Genomic DNA, 18013 nt, shown 5'->3' with positions numbered 1-18013 from the left:
TTTGCTCACCCCTTCTTCCCTGGTGGGAGGACGCCATTTTGTGGAATTTATCCGTAGGATGATGTAGGCAAAACCCAGACCATGACCACGGGTACAAGAGCAATGCCACAAATGCCCCCCAATTTACCAGCAAACTATACTTTGTCTTTTTCCCTGCAAACCAGGATTAGAAATCATGGACTGATCCTGGTTTATAAAGCAAAGGCAAACCATAATTTCTCTGGTCAGTCCAAATGGCAAGCTGTGATTCATTCAAATTTAAGATGTCGGGTGGGGGGGTGGGAATTGGAGAATGCAAAAATGGTGTGTGCATACTTGAGATACTTCAAGGCTTGTTTACCTAGTCGCATCATTGAAAAAGGCCACAGTTCAATATTACGGCACGTGCTGTGCATGCAGAAGGCCTCAGGTTTTAGGTCCGGCATCCCCAGTTAAGAAGGAAGTCAAGGAGCAAGTAAGATGAAAAACCTCTGCCTTGAGACTGCCAGTTGTATGTGAGACAACATTGGGTGAAATGGACAGATTGTCTATCTCATAAGGTAGCTAAGTTGCCTAATTTACTATCTGGATCACTCCATCATCTTAGTATAATATTTGTGGAGCTTTATATTGTGTTGCAGTAAGTTGCTGTAGTGATTTATATAGTAAAATAGGCCTTGTACCAGACAGATATTTTGTTGGAACAGTTGCAGAGCTACTGCTTCTAGGTTTTGTTAGCCGATATCAAAATGAATCAGGACCATTTTAATTGGTTTTTACGTTGTCACAGTTTCTATTTTAAGACACATCCTGCAGAAATTAGAGAGTTTCTGATATGCTAATTGTAAATCTGTTTCCACAATTTTGCCACTAAATGTTTAGATTTGTAAATCAACATTACTTGTAGTTCCGTCTGATCATGGGAATGCTCTGAGATGTTAGTGAAGTGTTAGATTCCAGGCAAGAAAATGGTAAAATTTTATCTGTCCTAGAGTATGGCCAGTACATTGCTACAGCCAAGCAGGTCTGGATCATAGCTGTCAACGTTTTCCTTTTTTAAAGGGAAATTCCCTTATTCCGAATAGGATTCCTCGCAAGAAAAGGGAAAAGTTGACAGCTATGGTCTGGATCCTGTCAGCACTCGAATGGCTGGCCACCTGAGAATCACATGGAATCACAGAATTGTAGGGTTGGAAGGGATGCCGAGGGTCGTTTAGTCCAACCCCGTGCAATGCAGGAATCTTTTTGCCCAACATGGGTCTCGAACCCAGGACCTTGAGATTAAGAGTCTCTTGCTCTACCAACTGACACGTATGCTGCCTTGTAGGAATTGGAGAGAAATTCTATTGAGTTTGCATTCAAACTTCACAAAACCACACTTTCTATTGTTTCTACTACATGGACCAAAACACAACCATTCTTCAGAAGTCACATTCTTCCGATGTTGCAATACTTACCAGTCAGGTAAAGTGTATAAAAATGTGCATCCTAGAGTGAAGTGTACATAAGCATGCAAATATTCGTGAAAATTGCATACCAGAATGCATTATATATGGGATTATATTTTTTTTTTGAAAATGCGCCTATAGGAGACATTGGCACTAAGATGCTAATGAAGTTTCAATAGGACCTATTGCAAATTGGTGTAGAAATGTGGAGAACTCACCTTCAGGTTGGAAAAGTGAGAACTGAGAGGAATCAAATATGACAGATTGGTCCATCCCTGGTTATGTGCTGGGCGAAAGGCAAGATATAAATATTATGAAAATGAAGGTTTAGCTGCTGCTAAACCTTCAAATCAATGACTTAGCTCCCTTGTCATATCTTATATGGCTTCTTATTTGAGACACACTTAAAGCAGAGTTCTGAGGTTAAGTTCTTGACTCTGTCACCCGCAATAACAGGGGCAGATGACTGCAGCTGAATAAATGCAATCTTAATGGTGTGAAACCACAAAAAATTATTATTGTTGTTATTGTTATTATTAATTCTAACACCGCTCTCTTTTAAGAGCTATGGGGACTTTAAAGAAACACAGTTTACCTAGGCAAGTTGCTTTCATCAATTTGCCTTGCTGTCCATTACATAGAAAGATTGGGAATGAGCTGAAAAGCCTGGTATATTGGGAGCAGGTTCATTTCACTCAAAATGTGAGTAATGGGTTCCTGCATGGAGCTTGACTGTTTTTGTTGTTTTTACAATTAAGCCTTCGATGAAGGCTTAATTGTAAAACAAACACATAGGCAGGAATCCATAGTAACATAATGCATGATGGTTTTGGGCATAAATGGCATGGGGGCAAATCTCGTCACCTTTTGAAATGGGAAATGCTATCAGTCCAAACATAAAATAACTTGGCAACCTAACTAAAAGAAGAAGGGTAGCTCGAATATTACAAAAGGAGAAAGCTGACACGGTATTTTTGCAGAAAACACCATATCCCTCTGATCATACAGGTCAATTGCCCTTTTAAACTGCCAAGCTATTTGCCACCATTTTCGCTAAAACATATTGGCACGTATTTTGGTCATGTTCTTAAGATAGTGAAATTTTGTGGAAATATAAATGATGAACCATTAACAATGTTATTTGGAAATTTTAAGGATCTGGTTTAACCAGGAGATGTCAAATTGACAATACGTCAGTTAATAACTACTAGTACAGGAATATGTTGTGGGGATGGACATTTATTCATCTAGGAGACTAGATGTAGTCCACTTAAGTTATACTCAGAGTAGACCCATTAAAATCAATTGGCATGGCTAACTTAAGTCCATTGATATCAGTAAGTCTACCCTAAGCACCAGTAAGTTGGACTCAACTCTCAAAGTTGACTAATATTGACTAATATTGTATGAGTGAAGGAAGGAAGGCAACTTGATAATTTATTCATTTAAAAATGAAGCATTTTTGTTAAGTATAACACGACACAAGAAAACATTCACCCTTTATGTTATTAGAAACAATTTGGAGAACAATTGTTTATATCTTTTTGCTTGTGACTTATTTTACGACTACTGCTGATGCCGCTTGTTTGTTCACAATGCAGTGTTTTCTTCTTTTATCTGTAAAACAAACCAATAAATAAAGATGCCAAGCTACTTTGCTGCTATTTAGCTAAAAGGGGGCTGACAGCACCCTTTCACTGACTTTATGCCTGATTGAGAAATGGCAAGTTCAATCCAGAAATTCATGGAAAACATCTATAAAGGGCTATTGGTCAGTGATGTTTCAAAGTTGTTTGCAGAGGAAACAATCACTTACCTGAAAGAAGAATGTTTAGATGTTACTGAAAATCTTAAGAGGACTGTGTTTCTGTGACCGAGGTGCAAATGGATGTGGACTATTTTCCTTGAACACACTAGAACAAAGTGAAGAACTATTATCAGCTGTGAGTGGGTGCTTTTTTTTGCTTCTTACTACTACTACATTGGGACGTGGGTGGTGCTGTGGTCTAAACTACAGAGCCTAGGGCTTGCTGATCAGAAGGTCGGCGGTTCGAATCCCCTCAACGGGGTGAGCTTCCATTGCTCGGTCCCAGCTCCTGCCAACCTATCAGTTCGAAAGCACGCCAAAAAGTGCAAGTAGATAAATAGGTACCGCTCTGGCGGGAAGCTAAACTGTGTTTCAGTGCACTGCTCTGGTTTGCCAGAAGAGGCTTAGTCATGCTGGCCACATGACCCGGAAACTGTACGCCGGCTCCCTCGGCCAATAAAGCGAGATGAGCGCTGCAACTCCAGAGTCATCTGCGACTGGACCTAACGGTCAGGTGTCCCTTTACCTTTACTACTACATCATGCAATAAACATTTGGCAGTGCTCTCAAATATTCAGTGTTTAAAACAATATAAGAGGACAGAGCCACTTAGGAAAACATGAACACTTGGCAGGCTAGTTACAATGGAAATACTGGTTTGTCAAATTTCCCCCCCTGTTTCAAATCTCTAATGGTATTATTGACTATGTTCCAAGAATGGCTTTTTGATTGAAAAAAAATTGTACACAAGGGATTTGAAACAAGATGGCCTAACACCATCATATAGAAACATTGAATTGGGAAGTTTTGAGCGTACAAAGATCTGACAAATTATGATATAGTTTGGCTCCAAAAGTCTACTCCACGCAAAAAAATCTTGAAAAGTATTAGATATGCATAGCCACTTTACAAAAGCTACCGAATCACGTCAGTCAGTACTTATCTCGCAGCTTTTGTTGGCTAAGGGAAATTGGTTAGATTTTGAAAAGAATGACTTTTTGTTAAGATGCATTACAGAATATATATTAATCTAAATTTCATGCTGCTTTCATTGAAATCTTCTGAGAGTTTCTACCCTAAGTGCTCTGATAACTAATTACGTTGATCCAACATTTACCCATTGTATCACTTTGTAAGATATGGATTATCATGTTATGTATTGTATGTTTGAACTGTAATGGCCTATAGCCAATTTGTAAGTAAAGCATAATTGAACTTTTCAAAAATTGAATTGTGACGGAAATCCTGGATAACTAGATTTGCCCTGCCAAGGCAACCAATACTGATTTTAGAACACTGTATATTCTAAAACCCACAACAATGAATTTATCATTTGTGGGAGATATGAAAATTCTGGAGGTTGCTATCCTACTGGCTCACAAGTTTCTTCTGATCAGGGGATCCTCCTTAAAGTTTGTACCCAGCAAAGTTACACACACAAAAACAACTCTTGTCTTATTTAGAAGAGCTCAGATTTCTTTATAAAAGATGTAGAAACCAGTGTGCTGCTGGTCTTGTAAGAGTTAATTGTAAAGAGTTGTGTAGGGGATTAACAGACAGATGTTTTATGCTTGGTGGCAAATGATACCATTTATTACCAATTCAAAAGAAGCATTTGAGAATTGTTGAAATTGTATAAGATTTGTTCATCCTTAAATTTCTATTTAGGAGTAATTTAAGCAATTGATGTCTGACAATAAAATGGAATATGAATAGAAACAATAAACGTTTTCTAAATTTGCATGTAAACACTTGCTAACCAAGAGAGACAGCTATACACAAGAAGTGTAGTCAAGAAGTATAATCCTCAATTTTTGTTCTTTATTATTGTGTTTCAATAGTTCCACAACTGCACATTTTGTCAGGGAATAAAAATCAAAGATGACTACCAGAGCAGCTTACAGATTCAGGTAAGTAGCCATGTTGGTCTGACGCAGTCAAAAAAAATATAAAATATGTCCAGTAGCACCTTAGAGACCAGCTAAGTTTGTTCTGGGTATAAGCTTTCGTGTGCATGGATTGGTAGGTGTGGCGATCACACAGGGTCCCCGGACGTTTGATGGTCTATTGATCCCTGTGCCACCACTATGATCACTTCCTCACTGCCACCAACCCGTTTCTCTCGGGTACACACTGAGTCCAGACAGTTTATTAACATTAAAACAAATAATCAAGTTTATTTTATAAGCATGAACAAGTTTATGGTTTCAGTTAATTTTTCTTGTCAGTTTCTTATCCTTAGTTTCTATACCAGCCTATACTTCCTAATAACTGCTAATTGATTATCCCAACTGCCCATCTGACTCCTCCTATCAGTTTCTCTCACATCAAAACTCAACCAACCCACAGATTTATCCTCCCTCTTCCTTCTCCAACTCCCAGCTGACTTCCACACAACTCCAACTCTAACTCTAACTCATCCCCTTGGGTTCCCACTGGCCAATCACTTCACACTCATTTAACCCTTTCCTTATGACCCACCTAGGAGGCAAACACCACAGTAGGGAAGAGAAAAATGTGAACATAGCCACTAGTTCTTCAAACAAGAAGTCTGAATGGAAACAGTTTGAGAAGAGAATGAGGCAAAATCTCTGGTCTGTCAGCCTAGTTAATAGAGGGGCTCTGCAGTTCCTTCTCTCCCTCCAGCATGATGGAATGGCTAGTGCTTGAAGGAGTAGCCTGATGGCATGGATCAAAATATAGAAGCTTCCGCTATGACTGAGATGTGAACTGGAGCACTGTACAACCTATTTGATAAACAGACAGAGAATCTGAATATTTGTATTTGTTTTGCAGTCTGGAAATATCTATGGCAGGGTTCTCCATAAACATTACTAAAATAAATTTCTTTAGCTCAGCCATAAGCTCAGCCCCCAAGGCAGGGTGGCATCTAATGGCTGCCCAAATGGAAAGTGCCTTGAGAAACTAAGCCAGTGTTGTACAGTGGTTAGAGTATCAGAATACCACTTGGGAGACCAGAGTTCAAGTCCTCACTCAGCAGTGAAGCCCACGGGGTCACCCTTTACCAGTCACTGACTCTTAGCCTAAACTACCTCACAGGGTTTTTGTGAGGATAACACATGAAGGGGGAGATATATGCAGCCTTAAGTTGGGACAGATATGTAATCTGTGTTGTTTTTCTAGAAAAAGAGGAGTCAGAATTCCTCTCTTAGAATGGCACTGGCGCCCACCTGAGAGGTGTCGGAACCAAGGTCCTGTGAATTCCCGGTGAGAAAAGCCCTGCTTTCTCACCAACCCCAGAGGTTGGCATGGGCTGTGTTGCATAGAGCTGCAGTCTTGGGGTATGGGGTCAGATTGATCATATGCAAGATCCCTCCACCCAATTTTAGATGATTTCCCCATTGCATTGCAGAGAGGAGAAAGGTTGGTTATGCAAGCTGCCTTCTACTTATTTAACCATCAGATGCAGTCAAGGACAGATCTAGAACATCTGCATTTCTTTTATCACTCTTGATAATTCTTCTTTACAGGACCATTATAATTTGTGTGCCCCGTCCTACATCAGCCATTCTTTGTGAGAAGAAAAGCTGTTTGGCGTAAGAAAGGCATGCCTAATTTTTTCTGCAAACAGAAACCCCAAGCAACCCATGTTATCTAGCTGCTCTGCTAAAAATTACACTCTTTACAGCACTGATCCTGTGTACACGTTGCTTCATACAACAAATATGCCGGTTTGTATGGCAGGTCGTGTTTTCTGTGTGTGTGTGGTTTTTTTACAGTTTCCTGCCAGCTGGACTGCTATTGTAACTGGTCAAAATAATGGGGAAAGGATTGAAATTCACAAGTTATTTTTCATTTAGCTGAACAATTCACTTGCTACTCCTTATCTGAGGTGCATTCTTATTTATCAGGAGGAGTGGGGAAATAAATTTGGCTTTCTGGTACATGCTACAGTTTAAAGCTGCAGTTGACTAAAAGGTAAGCATCCTGTCCAATGAAAAGATTTCCAAATAGAGCACAACAAATTCTTAAAATCTGGTATGCACCCAACCCATCTTTCTAGTTCAAATACTGTAGAAGAGTACTCCACTGGTACTTCACTCTTTAACTGAAAAAGCTCCCATACTGGCTTACAAGAACAGCAGGAGGACAGTCCCTCTAAAAAGACATGGCACACAAGGAAGAAGGGAAGAGGGGGGCCTTAAAAGCAAGCTCAGGCACCAATTCTTAAACTTCAGATGTTCTCATGACCAGGTGGGATAGAGGTGAAAAAAAGATATGCTTTAAAGTCATATGTAGAGCTCATGGGAATGAAGGTGGAGAGAAAGGCTTTTTCATGCATTAGCCCAGGTGGCTAATCTGGGTGTGGCTTTTATTCTTTTTCTTCAGGCTCATAATATGGAGAATCTACATTGTAAGACTATGAACAAATTAACTGAAGGATTCACCCAGTGGGCCAAATGGTTCTCAGTTTTAAGTCTTTGCAGTGACACTCCTGAGCAGACTTTGTTTCTCCTAATACAGAGTTAACTTACTTCTTGTGATTTATTGCTGCCTAGCTCTTGACACACACACACACACACACACACACACACACACACACACAGAAGTGCTTATATAATGACTGTTTTGAAGACCTTTTGAATGTTCTTCCATACCTGTCATTTTAATTGTTTCATGTCCTGTGTTTCCAAGAGGTTTTGGGTATTGATCACTTTCCTGCAGCAGAGCAATCCCTGCTAGCACCTGGGGCAGACCAAAGTTGTGGAGTTTGTGTTGTTGAGCTTTCTTTAGGAAATCGAAGTTGTTGAGCTTCTTTGAAATACACAACTGATCTGAAAACACAGCTACCTAAAAAACAAATGAATCTCCAGATATTTGAGCAGTCAAGCTGCTCACTCAGATTACAAAAATACATGGCACTGCTGCTGTTGTCAGCCATTAGCTATTCATGTTCCGAACGTAAAGGATGTGAAAACATATTCACAGCACACAAGGCCCCCTGAGGTCTAAATACTCAGTCTAACTTTGATGTTGGCTTTATAGGTCAAAACCAGCACTTTGAATTGGGTCTGGAAGCTAATTGGTAGTAGCCAATATGGTCAGCATTATATGTGTTATGTACTGAAGTTCTCACCCTGGGCCAGCAGGGGGATACTGTAGATAGTTTTCACTCAGGTCCACATATGCAAATAAGGGATTGAAAGTGACGTTCAGTGATTGGATAGTTACAGAAAGTGGTTACTGTTGCGTTGTAGTGGAGCTCTATATAAGCAGCCTGGCTGAACCCTTCAGTTCAGTTCTGTTCTGGCCTGTGAATAAACAAGAACTGTTTGAGGAATCGCTGTGTTGTCTGATATGTTCACCCACAACTTAACAATATGATCAAACCATCTTGCCCTGGTGAGCAACTGGCTGCTGAACTCTGCACCAGCTGAAGTTTCCAGTCTTCAGAGGCAGCCCCGTTGCAGTAATTCAATCTATAAGTTACCATAGTCCATGGTCCTCAGCTTTCTGGAACCTGGAGACCTATATCTAAGAAATTGTCATGGGCACCACAAAGTGCTCATTTCACAGACGTAAAACTGGTGATGCTTGACCTATCCAAACAACAGGCAAAAAACTGTGCCCGCCTGAACCCTCTTACAGGTGCTTTCAGTCTTCAGATGCCCCACATGCTTTTGCAAAAAAGAAAATGAAAGAAAAATGAGAATGCCAAAGTTTTGCCGAGCAAAAAGAAAGCGAGGTGGTGGGGGGAGGGAGCTGCACGGCTCTTTGCCGGCAAAGCCGAGCAACTCATCCTCTCCCCACCTCCTGCCTGCTCCTCCAGGCTCCAGCCAGGACTCGGGAGCTGGGGCAATGGCATGCCAACCCCCCCCCCAACTCCCAAGTATCCAGAGCGGGGGAGCCGGCAATGTTGCCACCCCACCTCCTCCCCATCCCTCGCGCTTGCGCAAGAAGGAAGAGCCTGATAGGTGGGAGGGGGAGAGAAATGTGCCCTAGGCTTGTAGCTCGCACATGCGCGTGCGAGAGTGAGACCAAGAGGCGCTGCGGTGTGGAGGATCCTTTGCCCACGGCTGCGGGCAGGGGCATAATGGCATCCCCATGGGGTTCCCTCATCAACCCTTCAGAGATGGCACCCAGGGCGCTCCGCTCCCCCCGCCCCCCTCTTCCTACGCCACTGAACATGAACACTGCCACAAGAGCCTGCAATAAATCTAGATGACAACTTTGCTGTCACATACACCCGGACAGCATCATTATTGGCCCCAATAACATCAAACATACCATCTCAGGCCTATTTAATTGTTCGTCTTCCAACATTATATAAGTTATCAAATGCCAACAGTGCCCTTCAGCTCTCTATATTGGACAAACAGGACAAACTTTACGCCAAAGGATAAATGGGCATAAATCTTACATCAGGAATCATAAAACAGAGAAACCAACAGGAGAACACTTCAGTCTCCGAGGACATTCTATACAAGATCTTAAAGTAGCTGTCTTATTGCAAAAGAATTTTAGAAATACACTTGAAAGAGAAGTTGCTGAATTACAACTCATTACCAAACTAAAAACTATGGAGAGACCTGGTCTGAATAGAGATATTGGATTCATGTCCCATTATACATACTAAAGCTAATTTTGGCCATCTATCCCTTTAAAAATCCCTTGCCCTTCCCTGTGGAACCAACTGCCATAACAGTCATCAACAGTTATAAGGTTGAACCGACCTCTGCTTCAGAGTATCTGATGAAGTGTGTATTACACACGAAAGCTCATACCTTGAAAGCTTACATTTAGTTGATCTTAAAGGTGCCACTGGAATTATTAAAAAAGATTTTTCTAGCCATGCTTTCTGTACAAGTTTCCCAGATGCAGACAAATTGTTCTGTTTCCAATTTCCCGATTGCAATTAACTGGTGGTAATTATTCGGGAGCTTCCAGAATTGCTCATTGGCCAGAAACAGCTAGGTTGCTTTTTAAGAGTCGAGTTGTGCTGGAGTTACAACAGTCCACTTGCATAGTCATCATCTTCCTCATTGCCACAGGAAGCTCCTTCACCTGCTTCACCCGCTTCGCCCTGTGGAGTAATTGGGCCTTTCTTCTTCATGCCTTCTCCTGGGACAGCCAATGAGTGGCCAAGCTTGGCATAATCCTTGTCCATGTATTTAAAGAGTGGTGAATTGCACACATTTGAGACTTGGTCCTGATCTTGCTGATCATCCCCTCTAGGAGCTGCTTCAGTGCCGCACAGTCTCTTCTTGCTCTTCCTCAATGTCTTCTATAATTAGATCTTCTGAAAGGAAAGCACTTGGAGAGACTTACTTATATACACTGAATATATACATGGAACCTTGATGGCAGAAAGTGAGGAGGAATTAAAGAACCTTTTAATGAGAGTGAAAGAGGAGAGCGCAAAATATGGTCTGAAGCTCAACATCAAAAAAACGAAGATCATGGCCATTGGGCCCATCACCTCCTGGCGAATAGAAGAAATTGAGGCAGTGAGAGAGATTTTACTTTCTTGGGCTCCATGATCACTGCAGACGGTGACAGCAGCCGTGAAATTAAAAGATGCCTGCTCCTTGGGAGAAAGGCGATGGCAAACCTAGACAGCATCTTAAAAAGCAGAGACATCACCTTGCCAACAAAGGTCCATATAGTTAAAGCTATGGTTTTCCCAGTAGTGATGTATGGAAGTGAGAGCTGGACCATAAAGAAGGCTGATCGCCGAAGAATTGATGCTTTTGAATTATGGTGCTGGAGGAGACTCTTGAGAGTCCCACGGACTGGAAGAAGATCAAACCGATCCATCCTGAAGGAAATCAACTTGGAGTGCTCACTGGAAGGACAGATCATGAAGCTGAGGCTCCAATACATTGGCCACCTCATGAGAAGAGATGGTGTTGGGAAAGATTGTGGGCACAAGGAGAAGGGGATGACAGTGGAAGAGATGGTTGGACAGTGTTCTCGAAGCTACTAACATGAGTCTGACCAAACTGCGGGAGGCAATAGAAGACAGGAGTGCCTGGCGTGCTCTGGTCCATGGGGTCATGAAGAGTCGGACACGACTAAACAACAACATATACATGGAAAAAGACATTACCCCTATGTTGCCCTGGGTCATCTTCCTCCATGTGAGGAAGAGAGGAGGTCTGCAGAGCCCACAGGGAAACAAAGAGCCACATGGGATATGTTTATGTACCTAAACCTCAAAATAGGCCTCAGACAGTTACAGGGACTAATGTTATTCTGAAATCAACATATATGCTGAAGGGTCTTAATTACTTCTCCGTCCATTTACTTGGGAGTAAGCCCCATGGAATTCACAAGGACTTAGTTCTGAGTAGACATGTCACTTTTTTGCATTAAATAGTCCATAGCAGGTGAGACAGTTAAATCAAAAGCCGCTCCTCTGTTGATATGAATCCACAATCCTATACCCACTTATTTGGGAGTAACCCTCATTGAAGTCAACAGGGCTTACTTCTGAGTAGACATGCATAGGATTGTGCTGTAAATCAGCCACACTTTCATAAATCAATGGGACTTAGCTAGCTGTGACTAACTGATTTCAACAGAACCAAAGTGTGGATAGCTTTCAGCACACACCAATACGTGGTTCCATGTGCATTCACAGAATCATAGAATTGTAGAGTTAGAAGGGACCTAAGGGCCATCTAGTCCAGCCCCTGAGGCACATTCTTTCTTTAAAGAATTCTGGGCACTGCGGTTCCTGAAGTGTTGTTGGGACTGGCAACTCTGTGAGGAGTAAACTACCATGCCCAGAACTTTGGGGGAAAGAATGTACTTGAAAGGTGTAGGATGTGCGTGTAAAGCCCATTGAAGTGAAGAGCTTGGCATGAAAGGGGGTTAACTCAGAAGTAAGTCCCCTTGTGTGACTTGCTTTTGTTTTTATATGCTCTGCCTACCAGGACAGTCCAAGCTGTAAGGCGAAGCTCACGACAGCCTGCCATGCTCAGCGAAAAGCTGTTTCTCAGAAGGCTGCCTTACCCTGAGTGCTGTATCCCAGAGCAGGCTGCAGTTGGGCCAATGTGCTCCCTTGCGCCCCAGAGAAAGAGCCACGCTCACTGGCGAAATGGCGAGGTTCATTCCGTGGTGGAGCTCTGCCCAGCGCTGGTAGAGAGCGAGGCCAAACTCCGTGTTCAGGTTGCGTGGTTCGTGGAGTCAGTATCAAAGCTGTCCTGCCCCTGTTCTGCCTCCAGGTCTTCAAGGATTATGTCATCTAAATGGAAAAGAAGAGAAGGTTGGAATCATAACTGTTTTAGGGACTTTCTTATATACCCTAAACATATCCTTGGAAATAGACATTACCTTCATGTTTCCTTTGTTCTTTCTTCCTCCTGCCATCTTCTTCCAGATCAGCCACTAAGGGGGCGGAAAGCACATATTGTGCACAAATCTTTTTTGAAAAAAATCTGAAATTACTGGGTCAAAGTCAAAATGTTTTATTCGGCTTTACGCCCATCATGAAACACACACAACAACAACAAACACAGTATGAAAGTTAAGAATGACATACCAATAGGTCCATTTCCAGAGAAAACAGGGCAATTTTCATTTCACTCATTAAGCATGTGAGCACACAAACTTTCCTGTAGGAAACAAAATTCGAGCTAACAGTAAGTACAATCTCAAGATGCAGAGAAAATATACAGTAGAACTGTTTGGGGGACTTTCTTATATTTCCTGAAGATCTCCTTGGAAATGGACATTACCTTCATGTTTTCCTTGGTGTTTCTTCCTCCAGTCTCTTCCTCCTCTTCCTCCAGTTCTTCAATATCTTCCACGATGAGCTCTTCTGAAAGGAAAAGAAGAGAAGGCTGGCAGTTAGAGAGACGTTCTTATATACACTGAACATATACATGGAAATAGACATTACCTTCAGGTGGACTTTCCTTCTCTTTTGCCTGAAGCGGCAAGGAAGTACGTGGAGCCTACAGGGAAACAAAGAGCCACATGGGATATGATGATCTACAGCTCAAAATAGGCCTCATCCTTTCCCGAGAAATCTTAGGGACTGGAAACAACTACTATATGCTGAAAGCTTTTACCTTCGTGGTCCTTTGGAAAAGGGGTCCGCAGGGGGAGGCAGAGGGGCAGGAGGGGGTGAGGGGGAGCATTCTGGGACAGGGCAAACTTTATTTTTCCTTGCCATCCTTGAAATCGCTCTTTGCAGCCTGGAAAGCCTAGAAAAGAAAGAGAAATGGGCCTTACAGTTAGTACTCTCTCATGCCTCTAAGCTCAAGAGGAGTTCACTATCCTCACAGAATGCAGATGCTGAGAGAAATCCTATTTACATGTCTATCTTCTTCCTGAAACAAACACGAAATGATCCAACCACAGGAGTTCACCAGGCCTTTTTGCACTCTGGTGACCAGTGAGCCAGCAGAGGGAGGTGTCACAATGGGGCTGTCCCTTGAAAATAGGGACACTTGGCAGGTGTCCTGAGGTGCCCAGATGGGAGACCACCAGGGAACCCATGATATGGTGCTTAGAATTATACAGGCAAAAGTATTACTTAAATAAATACATTTATAGACACACTGTCCTTTTTGTCTTTTCTCATGCCTTCTGCTCATGAAAATGCAACTTCGGGCCTGAGCCTCCTAAATAGCTCTACTTGGGAGTAAATTTTTCTGACCCCAGTGGAAATTGGTTCCTAGTGAGCATGCTTGGGATTGTGGTATGAGGAACAGGAAACTGCTGTCAAGAAAGGGGAGAGCTAGCTTTACTCAAGTTTGCCACGTGTTGGGGGGCTCAAAGAACAATCCCATGTTTGGGTGGTACATCAAGAAAGATTTTTAAAATGTGTGTGGCACGGTGAAGTAGAAGAAGGGTTGTGTCATTCACACATCATTAAAAATGCCACACACATGATCCAGTAGACACCTCTGGAAGTTGCGCAGCAATGGCTGTCACATCTTGCTGGGCTACACAATTCGCAGCAGTCCCCACCATCATGGCCAACGGTCAGGGGTGATGGGAGTTGTCCTCCACTAACATCTGGAGGGCACCCCATTGGTTACCCCCCAAGTATTAGGGTGTTCAAACCTTAATGTGTTAATCGTTTAAAAATCATAGCCTTCAACATTTATCTGATGACGATAGGGATGTCCCATTCCATAATGATAATTTTACTCTCTATACTCCACACATCTTACTGGGTTGCCCCAGCCACTCTGGACAGATTCCACCATATATATAAAGGTTTTAGCTATAGTATGAGAGGAACAAAGGATAATACAGTGATACGTGTATATGAGTGTACGTTTGTGTTTTCTTTAAAGAGGGGGGTGGAGAAAGGGAGGGGGGAGAAAAAGAGAGAAGGAAGAGGAGAGCTAGGAAGAAGAAAAAAGGGGTGGGAGAGGGAACTGTAGCAGTGGTATGGGGGAAAGTTTTGTTTTTTAAAAGAGGGGGTAGGAGGGGGAGAAAGGGCTCCCCCCCCCGCAAAAACAGACTGAGAAACAGGCTAAAAAGGGGGTTCAATTTTAAAAAACAAAAGGGATATAAAATGAAGATGAAGAGTAAAAAGTGAGACGAAAGGAAAAAATAAGGAAAAAGTAAATTAGAAGGAGTTGTGTGTCAGGTGGAGTGGCCTGTGCTGGTTCAGGGCTCTCTTCTGGGCACTGCCATTTTAATTTTTGAAAGAAAGGTTTGAGGTAGAGATAAAGATAAAATTTATTGTATAATTTTAAATTATTGTTATTATTTATTTAAAAAGGGATTTAAGGAAAATATATATTAAGAAGAAGGAAATTAAATAAAAATAAAACAAAAGATATTGGAAAGGAAAGACGACAACAACAAAAGAAAGCCCCCCCCCCCTTTTGGGGGTGGAAAGTGTGTTTTAAGTAATATATGGATATATTTTAAAAATGGTAGTAATAGTAATTTAGTAAAAGGGCTGAAGACTTAGGGAAGCGGGGGAAGAGTTTTTTTTTAAAAAAGGGGGTTAAAATATATGAAAGGGGGGATGTTTATGTATTAAATAATAGAAGATGAAGATGATAATAGTAATATAAAAATATTTTTAAAATAATATTTTTTTGGCGGGAATATAGTTTAAAAAATGGGGGGGGGGGAGAAAAATAAATAAATAAATAAAATATATAGAAAAAAGCGAGGTCTTTTTCCAGCGGGCCTCCCTCTGGGCTCCGGGGGAGGTGGGCTCGGGTTGGGCTGGGCTCAGCCATGTGTTTCCTCACGGCCTCCTCCTGCCTCTCCTCCTTTCCCTTGGCATTGGCAGCGCAATGGCGGTGGCAGCAGGGCCAGGGCTTCCCTCCCCCTCCGCGCTCGCTCCTGGGTCTCACCGGCCCCAGATGGCCGGGCGTCTGTCTCCTCCTTCTCCCCTTCTCCTATCCCTCTGGAAGAGCGAGGTGGGTTGTCCCAGGCCTTGGAGCTCCACTCGGCCGTTGGCCAGATGCCCTCGGCTCCGGCCTGGTGGGGTCGCTGAGGGGGGGGTCTGGCGGCTCCCCGGTTGATACATTGGGTGCCCCCAGCCCCCACGTGGCGGCAGTGGTCCCGGCAGCTTGGAAGCCGGTCAGGCAGCACGAGCAATGCAGGCCACCCTCAGGAGCTCTGCGACGCCCTGGTGTGCGCCATGTTGCTTCACCCACCATATATATACAGTGGTGCCTCGCAAGACGAAATTAATCCGTTCCTTGCTGGGTCGAATTGCAGCTATAAAGATGAATGTATTGCCTAGAATGTTGTTTTTGTTTCAAATATTGCAAATTGTGGACAAGATGGACTGTTTCAAGAAGTGGCAGAAAGATATTTCTAGATTTGTCTGGCAGGGCAAGAAGCCCAGAATAAAATTTAAGATAATAACTGATGCAAAGGAAAGGGGTGGATTTGCCCTGCCAGACTTCAAACTTTATTATGAATCAGCAGCATTCTGCTGGTTGAAAGACTGGCTGCTTCTTGAGAACACAGACATTTTGGACTTAGAAGGTTTTAACAATGTTTTTGGATGGCATGCATATTTGTGGTACGACAAGGTTAAAGCACATAAAGCATTCAAAAACCATATTGTCAGGAAAGCATTGTTTAATGTTTGGATAAGATATAAGGATTTATTGGAAAATAAAACTCCAAGGTGGTTGTCACCAATGGAAGCAAAAGCACAGAAAAAGCTCAATATGGAGGCAAAATGGCCGAAATATTGGGAAATTTTGGAACAAGAAGGAGATAGATTGAAACTGCAGAGTTTTGAGAAATTAAAAAACAAAGTGCGAGATTGGCTTCATTATTACCAGATAATAGAAGCATATAATTTGGACAAGAAAATTGGCTTCCAGGTGGAAAAATCAAAATTAGAAACAGAGCTGTTAGAACCTAAAACTAAGATTTTGTCAAAGATGTATAACTTGCTGTTGAAATGGAACACTCAGGATGAAACGGTGAAATCTGCTATGATTAAATGGGCACAAGATGTTGGACATAACATTATGTTTGCTGACTGGGAACAGTTATAGACCACAGGTATGAAGTTTACGGCATGTAATGCCTTAAGAGAGAATATTAGGAAAATGATTTACAGGTGGTACATAACCCCAGTCAAGCTTGCAAAAATTATCATTTGCCCGATAATAAATGTTGGAAATGCAAAGAAAATGAAGGTACATTCTTTCACCTTTGGTGGACGTGCCAAAGGATTAAGGCTTTTTGGGAAATGATTTATAATGAAATGAAAAAGGTATTTAAATATACCTTCCTGAAGAAACCAGAGGCCTTTCTCCTGGGCATGGTCGGCCAATTGGTGTCAAAAAAGGATAGAACTTTCTTTATGTATGCTACAACAGCAGCAAGAATACTCATTGCAAAGTATTGGAAGACACAGGATCTACCCACTCTGGAAGAATGGCAGATGAAGGTGATGGACTATATGGGATTGGCAGAAATGATTGGCAGAATCCGAGACCAGGGAAAAGAGTCGGCAGAAGAAGATTGGAAGAAATTTAAAGACTATTTACAGAAATATTGCAAAATTAATGAATGTTAGAATGATGCCGGACAGAAATTAAGTGGTTTCCAGCTGTAATGCTTTAAGAGAATATGGGGGGGGGGAGGGTTAGAAATAGGTTAAAATTTATTGATAAGTATTTGCTGAACTAACAATTTGAATTGGAATACAAAAAAGGGAGGTACGAGGAGGTCTGGGAAATAAGTCAATGAAAAGTAAGAAATGGAAACTTTATGTGTTTTTAATTATTTTTCTTTTTGTATTTTTGTTATTTTTTCTTTTTGATTTTTATTGTATTATTATGGAGAACTTTAATAAATATTCTTTTTTTTTAAAAAAAGAAATTAATCCGTTCCGCGAGTCTCTTCGTCTTGCGGTTTTTTCGTCTTGCGAAGCACAGCTATTAGCGGCTTAGCGGCTGTTAACGGCTTAGCGGCTATTAATGGCTTAGCGGCTTTAAGAAAAAGGAAATGAACTCGCAAGACGTTTCGTCTTGCGAAGCAAGCCCATAGGGAAATTTGTCGTGCGGAACGACTCAAAAAACGGAAAACTCTTTCGTCTTGCGCGTTTTTCGTCTTGCGAGGCATTCGTCTTGCGAGGTACCACTGTAAAGGTAACAAAAAATGAAACATTAAAAAAACCATCCCTGTACAGGATTGCCTTCAGATGGCTCGGGGGTCAGATAACTCCATACCCTCTTACATTTCTTCAGTGAAACTAGGGACACCATAGGGAATGGTGGGACTTTGAAGGATCAAATCAGAAACCAGGACGGCTTCTCTCAATCAGGGACATCCCTGGAAAATGGGGACAAGTGATAGTTTT

The 18013-nt window shown here is 42.0% G+C and overlaps 1 long non-coding RNA gene across 6 annotated transcripts; it reads right to left on the bottom strand.

Moving 5' to 3' along the window:
• Positions 1 to 2846: 2846 nt before the first annotated feature.
• Positions 2847 to 18013, bottom strand: LOC310840698. 6 transcript variants are annotated; one of them, XR_014562008.1, is made up of 4 exons: positions 12939 to 13210; positions 12743 to 12815; positions 12214 to 12588; positions 2847 to 3340 (listed from the first exon to the last, which is right to left on the bottom strand). It is a non-coding gene; the product is annotated as an uncharacterized lncRNA (long non-coding RNA). The 6 variants fall into 6 exon arrangements; XR_014562009.1 differs by lacking the exon at positions 2847 to 3340 and adding an exon at positions 9611 to 10495; XR_014562005.1 differs by lacking the exon at positions 2847 to 3340 and adding an exon at positions 17891 to 18013 and having other exon boundaries at positions 11214 to 12588; positions 12939 to 13157.

This window comes from Podarcis gaigeae, assembly GCF_964106915.1.
Source record: "Podarcis gaigeae genome assembly, chromosome: 3".
NCBI classification, from domain to species: Eukaryota; Metazoa; Chordata; class Lepidosauria; order Squamata; family Lacertidae; genus Podarcis; species Podarcis gaigeae.
This window is presented reverse-complemented; position numbering and strand designations above follow the sequence as displayed.